At 41.3% G+C, this 11,934-nt stretch overlaps 1 protein-coding gene across 2 annotated transcripts in view; it reads left to right on the top strand.

Annotated features, from left to right (window-relative positions):
- Positions 1-11,934, top strand: part of RAD54L2 (RAD54 like 2) — a 168,188-nt gene that overhangs the window by 79,649 nt on the left and 76,605 nt on the right. The window lies entirely within an intron of this gene.

Raw genomic sequence — 11,934 nt, 5'->3', positions numbered from 1 at the left:
AAAAAAAAAAAAGGAAGCACAGAACCTCAGATGCCAGTCTCACCAATCTCACCCAGAATCTATTAAATCAAAATTTTTTTTTTTTTTTTTTTTTTTTTTTTTTTAATTTGATTGAGTCGGAGTCCTGCTCTGTTGCCCAGGCTGGAGTGCGGTGGCGCAATCTCGGTTCATTACAACCTCGGCCTCTGGGTTTAAGCAGTTCTCTGCCTCCGCCTCCCGAGTAGCTGGGATTACAGGTGCCTGCCACCACGCCCGGCTAATTTTTATATTTTTAGTAAAGATGAGTTTGACCATCTTGGCCAGGCTGGTCATGAACTCCTGACCTCGTGATCCACCTGCCTCGGGCTCCCAAAGTGCTGGGATTACAGGTGTGAGCCACTGTGCCCGGCCTACCTTCTCTCCTTTTATACAGCACTCTTGAATGAGCTGCAGCCACTTTCAGGTAGAACCTAGCTCTCTCTATATTCTCTGGTCCCTGGGCAGTAGAGTTTCCCATCCTTAATGTGTGGTGATGGCTATGTATAAGATTGCTTCTGGAATTCTGGGAGATGGAAGGAATGAGGGAAATCGAACTAAATATGTGATTCAGCATTTATGTTTGGCATAAGGACTTTGGTTAAAGACAGATAAAATTAGTGGATCTTTTCTCATAGCTGATGGAATAATGAAGTTGAGTGATTGGAGAAAGTGGGGGAGTACTTTTAAAAATCAGCTCAAGGCCGGGTACAGTGGCTCACGCCTATAATCACAGCACTTTTGGAGGCCAAGGCGGGCGGATCACCTGAGGTCAGAAGTTTAAGGCCAGCCTGGCCAACATGGTGAAACCCCATCTCTACTAAAAAAACAAAAATTAGCCAGGCATGGTGGACGCTTGTAATCCCAGCTACTTGGGAAGCTGAGCAGGAGAATCACTTGAACCCAGAAGGCGGAGGTTGTGGTGAGCCGAGATTGCACCACTGCACTCCAGCCTGGGCGACAGAGCAAGATTCGGTCTCAAAACCAAACCAAACAAACAAACAAAAAAATAGAATCAGCTCAAATTTCTGAAGCAGTGATGCAGTGATGTTAGCTTTGGATATGTGAGATAACAGTGTTTTACATATTTTTAAGTGTTCTTTTTGTATTCTAGATATACTAATCCTTTGTTACTTATATTGTTAGTAATAGCTAGTCTGTGGCTTATCTTTTAACTTAGTTCATGATGGTCTTTGTTGTAAAAAAAAAAAAACAAACTAATTTTATTGTAGTCAGTTTAAGCAGTCTTTTCCCTTGTTTCATAGTCATTTATTTCATGAGTGAAAAAGTAAGGACATAGGAGAGGCATACTTTAAAGATTGGAATATGATTTTCATCAGTGTCTTTAGTTTTAATTTGGATTTTAAAAGTTTGGACTTTCTGAAATTTTTCTTGATACTACCCTGTCTATAAGATTTTAGTAGAACCGGGCATGTACTTTATTTTATTTATTTTTTATTATTATTATTATTTTTGAGACGAGTCTCGCTCTGTTGCCCAGATTGGAGTGCAGTGGCGCGATCTCGGCTCACTGCAAGCCCTCCCTCCCGGGTTCACGCAACGCCATTCTCCTGCCTCAGCCTCCCGAGTAGCTGGGACTACAGGCGCCCGCCACCACGCCTGGCTAATTTTTAAATATTTTTAGTAGAGATGGGGTTTCACCGTGTGAGCCAGGATGGTCTCCATCTTCTGACCCCATGATCCGCCCACCTCGGCCTCCCAAATTGCTGGGATTACAGGCGTGAGCCTGGCCCCAGGCATATACTTTATATGTTTTCATAACTCTGTGTTATTCAGAAATTAAACTAGAACCCTTCACGTTATCATACTCAGTCTTTCTTCTTTTACTTCTAGCTGAGACGTTCCCACTTTGTGGCTGGTTTGCTGAGAACATGGTAATTCTTGCCTATGGTTGCAGTGGTGGCCAAAAATCATCATGATGCTAAGCAGAGTCAAAATTAATTCTGTCTTCAGCACAGGGATAGAATTTAAGATGGTTAAAAAGGCATGTAGACTGGGCGTGGTGGCTCACGCCTATAATCCCAGCACTTTGGGAGGCCGAGGCAGGCGGATCATGAGATCGGGAGTTCGAGACCAGCCTGGCCAACATGGTGAAACCCCGTCTCTAGTAGAAATACAAAAATTAGCTGGGCGTGGTGACGCGCACCTGTAGTCCTAGCTACTGGACGCTGAGGCAGGAGAATTGCTTGAACCTGGGAGGCGGAGGTTGCAGTGAGCTGAGATCATGCCACTGCACTCCAACCTGGGCGATAGAGTGAGACTCTGTCTTAAAAAAAAAAAAAAAGGCATGTAGTTGTGTTTAAGAATGATTGTTTCGTTGCTACTGTTTTAGCCTTAATTCTGCTAAAGCAGTGATTCGCAACTGGGGGAGTGATTTGGCCCTGAAGGGGACATTTGACAATGTCTGGAGATATTTTTGGTTGTTACAATCAGGATGCTGCTACTGGAATCTAGTGGATAGAGGTCAGGGATGCTGCTAAACGTCCTACAGCACACAGGATAGCTTCTCCCACCACAGCGTTATCTAATCTCAAATGTTAGTAGTGCTAAGGTTGAGAAACCCTGCGTAGCCTTGCTATCTTTTAAAAATGGTCTGTAGTTGTTCCCATCCCTTGTGAGAGCTGAGTGGGAAGGCTGGCCATTTCATTTCTTCATTTTTTTTTCTTTTTTTCTCTCTCTCTAGAAAAAGAGTTTTGCTCTGTTGCCCAAGCTGGAGGGCAGTGGAATGATCTTAGTTCCCTGTAACCTAGATGTCTTGGCTTCCAGCAATTCTCTCATGTCAGCCTCTCAAGTAGCTAGGACTACAGGCATGTGCCACCATGACCGGCTAATTTTTTTATATTTTTTGTAGATACGGGCTTTTGCTGTGTTCCTCAGCCTGGTCTTAAACTCCTGACCTCAAGCGATCCTTCTGCCTCAACCTCCCAAAGCGCTGGGATTAAAAACATGAGCCACCATACCTGGCTTGGGTTGTTTCTTGAGCAGTCAGAATGATCTTGGTCCCCTTGCTCTCAGATCTCTTTTTTTTAGACAAGATCTTGCTCTGTTGCCCAAGTTGGAGTGCAGTGGTGCAATTATAACTCACTGCAACCTTGAACTCCTTGGCTTAAGTGAACCTCCCATCTTGGCCTTCTAGTGGCTGGGAATATAGACATGTGCCACCATATCGGGCTAATTTTTTATATTTTAGTAGAGACAAGGTATCATTATGTTGTCTGGGCTGGTCTTGAACTACTGGGCTCAAGCAGTCTTCCTCTCTTGGCCTTCCAAAGTTCTGGGATTACAGGCGGGAGCCACTAGCGCCTGGCCTCTAATCCCATTTTTAAAGATTTATTTAGAATCCCCAGCTGCCTTTAGTATTAATGCTATAATGATTTTTTTTTTTTGTCCCAGGGTGTAACTATGATGAGAAATTTTTTTTTTTTTTCCCTAAAGCTGGCTTCATGAGTATTTCAAAGGTGAATTACATTTTGGTTTGCATGAGTTTTTAATTAGTTTTTTATTTTATTTTATTCTATTTTATTTTATTTTTTTGTGATGGAGTTTTGCTCTTGTTGCCCAGGCTGGAGTGCAATGGCGTGATCTTGGCTTATTGGCTTATTGCACCTCCTGGGTTCAAGCAATTCTCCTGCCTCAGCCTCCCAAGTAGCTGGGATTACAGGTGCCCATGACCATGCCTGGCTAATTTTTTGTATTTTTAGTAGAGATGGGGTTTCACCATGTTGGCCAGGCTGATCTTGAACTCCTGACCTCAGATGATCCATCCACCTTGGTCTCCCAAAGTACTGGAATTATAGGCATGAGCCACTGCGCCCGGCCGAGTTTTTAATTTATTTAGGCCTCTTGGCAAATATATTGCCTTTGTATAACGTGAAGAATTAGGGAAAGTGTGGTCCACAGAGAATATCAACATGTGATTGCAGATGATAAATAAACATATTGAATAAGGACTGATATACGTCAGTGGATTTTTTATTCATACATATTTTATTCTAGTGGCAAAATTTTTAAAATTTAAAAAATTTTAAAAACTCATTTAAAATTAATTATTGAATGCTTGTTATGTGACAGGCATTTTTGTCAGGCATAATGATACAATGGTGATTGAGATGGACATAATCCCTGCCCTCAAGGAGCTACATTATAGAAGGGGAGACAGATGACAAGTTTTGTTTTTTTTTTTTTTTTAAATTATACTTTAAGTTCTAGGGTACATGTGCATAATGTGCAGGTTTGTTACATATGTATACTTGTGCCATGTTGGTGTGCTGCACCCATCAACTCGTCAGCACCCATCAACTTGTCATTTACATCAGGTATAACTCCCAATGCATTCCCTCTCCCTTCCCCCTCCCCGTGATAGGCCCCGGTGTGTGATGACAAGTTTTTAATCAAATTACTAAAATTGATAAGATCTTGGTAAGAACCATGTAGACAATAAAGGAGTGAGCCCCAGCAGTAGGGAGGAAGGGCCTATTTCAGCTAGAGTGGTCAGGAGTCTTCTGAGGAGGCAGCATTTGTACTTGTCTTTTCAAAACAATCAATTTGGTTGTGGCTTTGTTCTTTTTTTAAACTTATGTCTGGTTTATAAAGAAGATTACAGTGTTTTTGTTCTTAACATTATTTTTCATTTCTCTATTTTATTAATCTGCTTTTTGTTTTCTTCCTACTACTTTTCTGGGGTTTTATTTCTAGTTCTTTCTCTCTTTTTCAAAAAAAGGTTTTTTTAAAATTGATGCATAATAGATGTACATATTTGGGGGGCACATGTGATAATTTTGTACATTCATATGTTTCAAGTTCAAATCAGTGTAATTGGGATACCCATAACCTTCAATATTTGTCTTTTCTTTATGCTAGAAACATTTAAATTATTCCCTTCTAGCTATTTTGAAATATACAGTAGAGTATTATATACTCATCCTACTGATCTGTCAAAGACTAGGTCTTATTTCTTCTATTATACTGTATATTTATACCCATTAATCAATCTCTCTTCATCCTCTCTCCCCTACTTTTCCAACTTCTGGTATCTCTAATTTCTTGAGAAGAAAATTGATATCATTGACTTTTTACCTTTTATTCTTTTTAAACATGTTCATTTAAGGCTATGTATTTCCTCCTAAGCATAACTTTAGCAATATCTTAAGTTTTTTTTAAAAATCAGCATTATTGTATAATTTAAATACAATAAAACTCACATATTTCACATGTATGTGACTATTGGTTGTATACATCCAGGTACTCACCACCATAATCAAGGTAAAGAAAATATCCACTGTCGGCTGGGCGTGATGGCTCATGCCTGTAATCCCAGCACTTTGGGAGGCTGAGGTGGATGGATCATCTGAGGTCAGGAGTTCGAGACCAACCTGGCCAATGTGGTGAAACCCCGTCTCTACTAAAAATAGAAAAATTAGCCAGGCTTGGTGGTAGGCACCTGTAATCCCAGCTACTTGGGAGGCTGAGGCAGGAAAATTGCTGGACCCAGGAGGCGGAGGTTGCAGTGAGTGGGGATCGTGCCACTGCATTCCAGCCTTAGTGACAGAGTGAGACTCTGTCTCAAAAAAAAAAAAAAAAAGAAAGAAAAGAAAATATCCATTGTCCCAGAAATTCCTCTTTCTGGGAATTTTAATTTTCCAGGCAACCAATGAACTGATTTCTGTCATTATAGATTAGCTTTGCCTATTCTAGAATGTGATATAAATGAAATTATACAACACATATTCTTCTGTGTATGGCCTCTTTTGCTCAGCGTAATGTCTGTGAGATTCATCTGTGTTGTTGCACGTGTCCATAGTTTGTTCCTTTTTATTGTTGAGTAGTATTCCAATTGTATCAGTGTACTAAAACTTGTTTATCCATTCACCTGTTGATGGACATTTGACTCTTATGAATAAAGCTGCTCTGAACATTCATCTAGAGATGGTTTGCTGTTTTTTTCAAAATTATAGATATGTTTTCGTTTCTCTTAGATAAAATTCCAAGAAGTGAATCGCTGGGTTATATAATAGATGTGTTTAACTTGATAAGAAACTGCCAAAGTGTTTCCCAGAATGATTATACCACTCTACTCCTGCCAGCAGTGTATGAGAGTTCCACGTGCCACATATCTTTGTTAGCACTTGGTATGGTCAGTCTTATTAGTTTTAGTCATTCTAGTGAGTGTCAAATGTCATCTCATATTTTAAATTTGCATTTTTCTAATGATATTGAGCATCTTTTCACATGTTCATTGGCTATTTGTATGTCTCTTTTTGTAAAGTATGTTTCTCCTCATTTGCCCCTTTTTATTGGATTCTGTGTAGTCTTACTGAATTGTAAGAGCTTTAAAAATATATTCTAGGCCAGGTGTGGTGACTCTAGGCCAGAGCTTTGGGAGGCTGAGGCGGGAGGATTACTTGAGGCTAGGAGTTTGAGATCAGCCTGGGCAACATAGTGAGACCCTGTCTCTTCAAAAAATTTAAAAATTAGCTAGGTGTGGTAGTGCTTGCCTGTAGTCCCAGCTACTCAGGAGAACTACTTGAGCAGGAAGATCACTTGAACCTGGGAGTTTCAGGCTGCCATGATTGTGCCACTGCACTTCAACTCTCATGACAGAACAAAATTCTGTCTCTAAAATATAAATACACCACATTTTAAATATATAATAAATAATGTATACTTAATACACACATGTTTCTAGATTTATGTCTTTTTTTTTTTTTTTTTTTGAGACAGAGTCTCACTCTGTCACCCAGGCTGGAGTGCAGTGGCAGGATCTCGGCTCACTGCAACCTCAGCCTCCCGGGTTCAAGCGTTTCTCCTGCCTCATCCTCATGAGTAGCTGGGACTACAGGCACGTGCCACCACGTCCAGCTAATATTTTGTATTTTTTTTTTTTTAGTAGAGACGGGGTTTCACTGTGTTAGCCAGGATGGTCTCAATCTTCTGACCTCGTGATCTGCCTGCCTTGGCCTCCCATAAGTGCTGGGATTACAGGTGTGAGCCACCACGATCGGCCAGATTGTGACTTGATTTTCTTTTTTCTGTCGGTGTCTTTTGAGGAGCAGAGGTTTTAGATTTTGATGAAGTACATTTTACCAGGTTTTTTATTTGTGATTTGAGCTTTTTGTGTCCTTCTTTATTAAATCTTTATTACAAAATTAGCCAGATGTGATGGTGTGTGTCTGTGGTCCAGCTACTCAGGGGCCTGAGGTGGGAGGATCGATTGCTTGAATCCTGGAGGTGGTGGCTGCAGTGAGCATTGATTGTGCCATCATACTCTAGACTGGGTGACAGACCAAGACTCTGTCTGAAAAAATAAAGAAAGAAGGAAAGAGAAACTATACTTAAAAAGTGTATCCAAGGAACTACAATGGAGAGCCACATCCATACATCAATTTGAGTTAGACAATAAGATCTTGGACTTTGAGCTGATGCTGTAATGACTTGGAGGGGTTCTTCAGAGAGGGAAGTGTATTTTGCATATGAGAAGAATGTGAGTTACTGTGGCCAGAGAGTGGAATATGACAGACTTTTTTCCATAGATGAATACAACAATATATTCTATCCCACATGCTTTTCTAGAGTTGACCTTGATAACTCCTCCAATTGAGAGGTGGATTCTAATTTCCCTTGAACGTGGGTGGGAAAGGAGTTCCTGGAGCTGCTGTGGGATAACTCTAAGATTTTTCTAAGCTCTGTTTAATGGAGAAGGTCTGCTAGATATGCCTTTAAGATCTTCAGGAGGTCTCTTATCTGTTGGAAAAGGTCTATGAGGCCCTATCTTTTTTGTTTGTTTGTTTTAGACAGAGTCTCACTCTGTTGCCCAGGCTGGAGTGCAGTGGCACGATCTCAGCTCACTGCAACCTCCGCCTCCCGGGTTCAAGCAAATCTCCTGCTTCAGCCTCCTGAGCAGCTGGAATTACAGGTGCCCACCACCATGAGTGGCTAATTTTTTGTATTTTTAGTAGAGGCAGGATTTCACCATGTTGGTCAGGCCGGTCTCGAACTCCTGACCCCGTGATCTGCCCACCTTGGCCTCCCAAAGTTCTGGGATTACAGGCGTGAGCCACTGCGCCTGGCCTAGGCACTATCTTAAATATTTCTGAGACTGTAACAAAAGGTCTCATAGGCCTGCTCTGGATTCAATCTCTGTTTTTCATATTATTGCAGGTGACAAAGTTGCTAAAGTTTCTGACACAGTGCAATGTGTCTCTGTCTTTTTTTTTTCCAGCTTCCTTTAATGTTTTCCTTTACACTTTACCAACAATATCCTTGATGACCTATAGGCTTTTACTACCGGTCTCCTCATGGCCTTTCCAGTTTTCCATTCACCACCTTATCTCAAATACAATGTCATGGTTTAATTTTTTATTGTGTGGCAGGACCCATGTACCAAATTTCTATTTCAATTACTACTGTTGTGTCATAAATCACCCTGAAACTTAGTGGCTTAAAACTATTATTTCTCTTGGCTTCTGAAGGTAAGCAATTCAGGAAGGTCCTGGCTGGCAATCTAACAGCTAGTCTATCTACATTGCTCTTGACTGAATTTTCTGGGCTATGGATCATATTTTCCTGTTCTTTGCATATCTAGTGAATTTTGATTAAACAATGGTCTCTGTGCATTATGCATTGTAGCGACTGCATTCTGCTGTTGTCCTCTGTATTTTTATAAACTAAGAGTGAGATCTTAAGGTGTGTTCAGGCTCCAGTGCAGAGTTTTTGGCACACATACATCGTAGGTTGTAGTGTGTACATCCAGTTGCATCACATCAGGAGAAATATGGTGCGACTTTGAGTCCATTTTATTTTATTTTATTTTATTTTTATTTATTTTAATAGACGGGATCTTGCTCTGTTGCCCAGATTAGAGTGCGGTGCAGTGGTATAACCTTGGCTCACTGTAGCCTCAACCTCCTGGGCTCGAGCGGTCCTCCCACCTCAGCCTCCTGGGTTGCTACAGGCCTGCAACACTATGCTCAGCTATTTTTTTTTGTTGTTATTTATTTTTTGTAGAGATGGCGGTTTCCCTATGTTGCCCAGGCTGGTCTTGAACTCCTGGGGCCAAGTGATGCTTCCACCTCAGCCTCCCAGAATGCTGGGATTACAGGCATGAGCCACTGGGCCTGGTCCTACTGGTCTTTTTTTTTTTTTTTTTTAACTTTTAGGTTCAGGGGTACATGTGTGGGTTTGTTATATAGGTAAATTGCATCTCTCAGGAGTTCGGTTAGTCTTTTTTATACCATAGGAGAGAGAAGAGATGGAACCCCTGGAAAAAGAGTCCTGGAAGTGTTTGTACCTTGTGCCTTCATTGAATGTAATGTAGGATTGAATTTTTCTTTCAAAGCTACTCATTTGCCTGGTCAAATTTATAGTGGTGGTGTTCATAATTCATTCCCAAGAAACTTACATAAGTGTTCTTTGGTGTTTATATAACTCTTGCGGTTACTGCTCACAGCTGGCTCACGTGAAGGAGAAAGTTCAGGGGTATTTGCAACTAGGTCTGATTCTGTAATCCTGAATTGTGGTGGTAATAGTCATTGACTTTTAAGCTATGCAGATACTAATTTAATTTACATTTGTTGTCTGTCAAAGCACATGTCTCTTTTCCTCCTTATTGAACTTTTTTTTCTTTTCTCTCAGTAACTGTTGATGGATTATAGTCTAGAATCTGGGGAAGGGCTATTTTTTGGAAGTTAAATTATTTTGCTTAGGTTGTAAATTCGCTTGATTCAGTGTTCAGAAGGTAAAAAAAGAACACATAGTGAAAAGTTACATTTTGACTGAAGGAAATTTAATTATAGAATTTTTGAAATAGATTTATTATTAAGAATAGTTTATTAAAGATATAGCATCTGTTATTATGTAAAAACCATAATCATCATGAAACAGCAAAAATGAAGCACTTGAAAGACATTGATTTACATGACAATGAGCTTTAAATATTAGCACATCTGTAAACTAAATTCCTTTAATAAGCTAAAAGTAGTTGATGAACCCAGAAGCTGAGGATTCACTCAAAGAATGCTGGGTGGTAAGGAGCTGGTTTAGACATGTATCGTCTGTATAAGGCATGAGAATTAAATATACTGTGCCTGATGATTTTAAAATTGTTACTGCACTTGGCCATGTTCAGCCCCATGTCAGACAGGAGTTCACAGTTGGGTCACAAGCCTTGTAACTTGGGATGAATGTTTGATAATAAATCTGTTGGTGATATTGAAAGGTCAGCAGGTTCTATTCTTTATCCTCCCAGGAACAGCCCATTCCGCAAGGCAGAAGCTAGAACAAGGAAATATAGCAGTTGGCAAAAAGTTCCCCCTGCCCAGCAGATCAATTTCAAACCCCTCTGGACTTGCGCTCTATTCTCTGACTCTGTCCTATCTGCTTACTCTCTAATCTTGCCTCCAACTGTTTCTCCAAGTGATTGCCCAATAAATTTTCTTGTGAAATAGAAACAAAACAAAAAAGACCAGGAGAGCATCAGGGGTCACTTTATCAGAACCAGGCCAGAGGACCTAGCAAAACACTAAGTTGAAGTGTGTCAACCCAGCCCCAAGTGTAGTTGGTATGTTGTAGGCCAAGCTGCAGTATTGGTGGAAGTAGTCATTTAGCAGTGGATATCCCCTCTTGGGGAGTCTGCTGCCCAGCCAACTGTTTGTTTGGGAGGAGGAATTTGATGGCCTCCCCTTTTAGGAGGGAAGAATTCAGGGCTGTGAAGTAGGAAGAAGTTGACAGCAGTATTATGTGAAATGCTGTGGAAGTGTTAGGTCTTTGGAGGGGTAGGGGGCCTGAAAGAGTGATAGTTCTTTTAAAGGAAAACAGGGAATTGCTGAACTTTCTCCTATGATGTTTCAGATGGAAATTGGAGAGCACTGTTTGAAGAGGTTAGTGAATTTGGGAGGGCAACTAGTCAGACTTGGAGCTCTATTTTGAAACTTCTCTTTTAGTTCTCATGTATGGCTGGGCACATAAGCAATGGCACTTTGTTTCCTCAGCAGGTAGAACATGTCCGTGAGCCAAGGCTTACACACACAGTACATTCCTAGTGCTGCTTGCCACCCTAGGCTCTGCTTTCTTTGGGAGGCTTTTTGTGGTAGGCCTACTACAGACCGGTGGTAATGGAGAAGGGAGTGTGACATTTTAACCTCTTGCTTATGTTAATGGTATTGCAGTGTCCCATCATGAGCATTTCTTGTCTAATGCCTTTCTTGACCATGTCCCCTCTGCTTTTCGAAAAGCAAAAGCTGTCTACCTGAAACCTTCTCTCAGTTAAGGGCCAAGGAAGTTGCTGCCAGTGCTGCTGCAGGGGAGTGAATCATCCTGGGCATCCACATGTGAGACCCACCCATCTGTCCACTTTTACTCTAACCACATTAGCCTCCCCTCTCCACCCAAACACTAGGACAGTGGAAAGTAGAATGCCAGGAAGGAGAGGTTTGGGAGTAGTCTTCCCCAGGACTGGGGTTGACTTCTGTACCAGCATACAGAGAAGGATCTTAGATCCTCACCTAAGTCTCCCTTGGATGCGGAGCTCTAGGAAAGGCACAGGAAAGTGGTTCTTGGGTTGGAAGGTCCTTCCTATTGCTGCTTTACTTCCTTCATTTTGAAGACCAGGTCTCGGTCTTCCCAAGGAAGCGCCCCAATGCCCAGCCAGTAAGCCTGGATTTGGTGTCTTTTCCTCAAGTGTTATTGCTCTTGGGCACTTTCCATATAGCATATGTGTTTCCCCATGTGGTCTGTTCCACTGTGCCTTGGCACAGGGCCTGGTACCTAGCAGATGCTCATATGTGTATTGGGCTAAATTGAAAGCAGGGAGCAGGAGAGGCAACAGTGGCTGGTTTGTAGTAGTCTCACATGGAGAGGTTTAACGTGAAAGTGTAGTCTACAATTTCATGGAGGCAGTATGTG

The sequence above is a fragment of the Theropithecus gelada genome, chromosome 2 (assembly GCF_003255815.1).
Source record: "Theropithecus gelada isolate Dixy chromosome 2, Tgel_1.0, whole genome shotgun sequence".
Taxonomy (NCBI): domain Eukaryota; kingdom Metazoa; phylum Chordata; class Mammalia; order Primates; family Cercopithecidae; genus Theropithecus; species Theropithecus gelada.
This window is presented reverse-complemented; position numbering and strand designations above follow the sequence as displayed.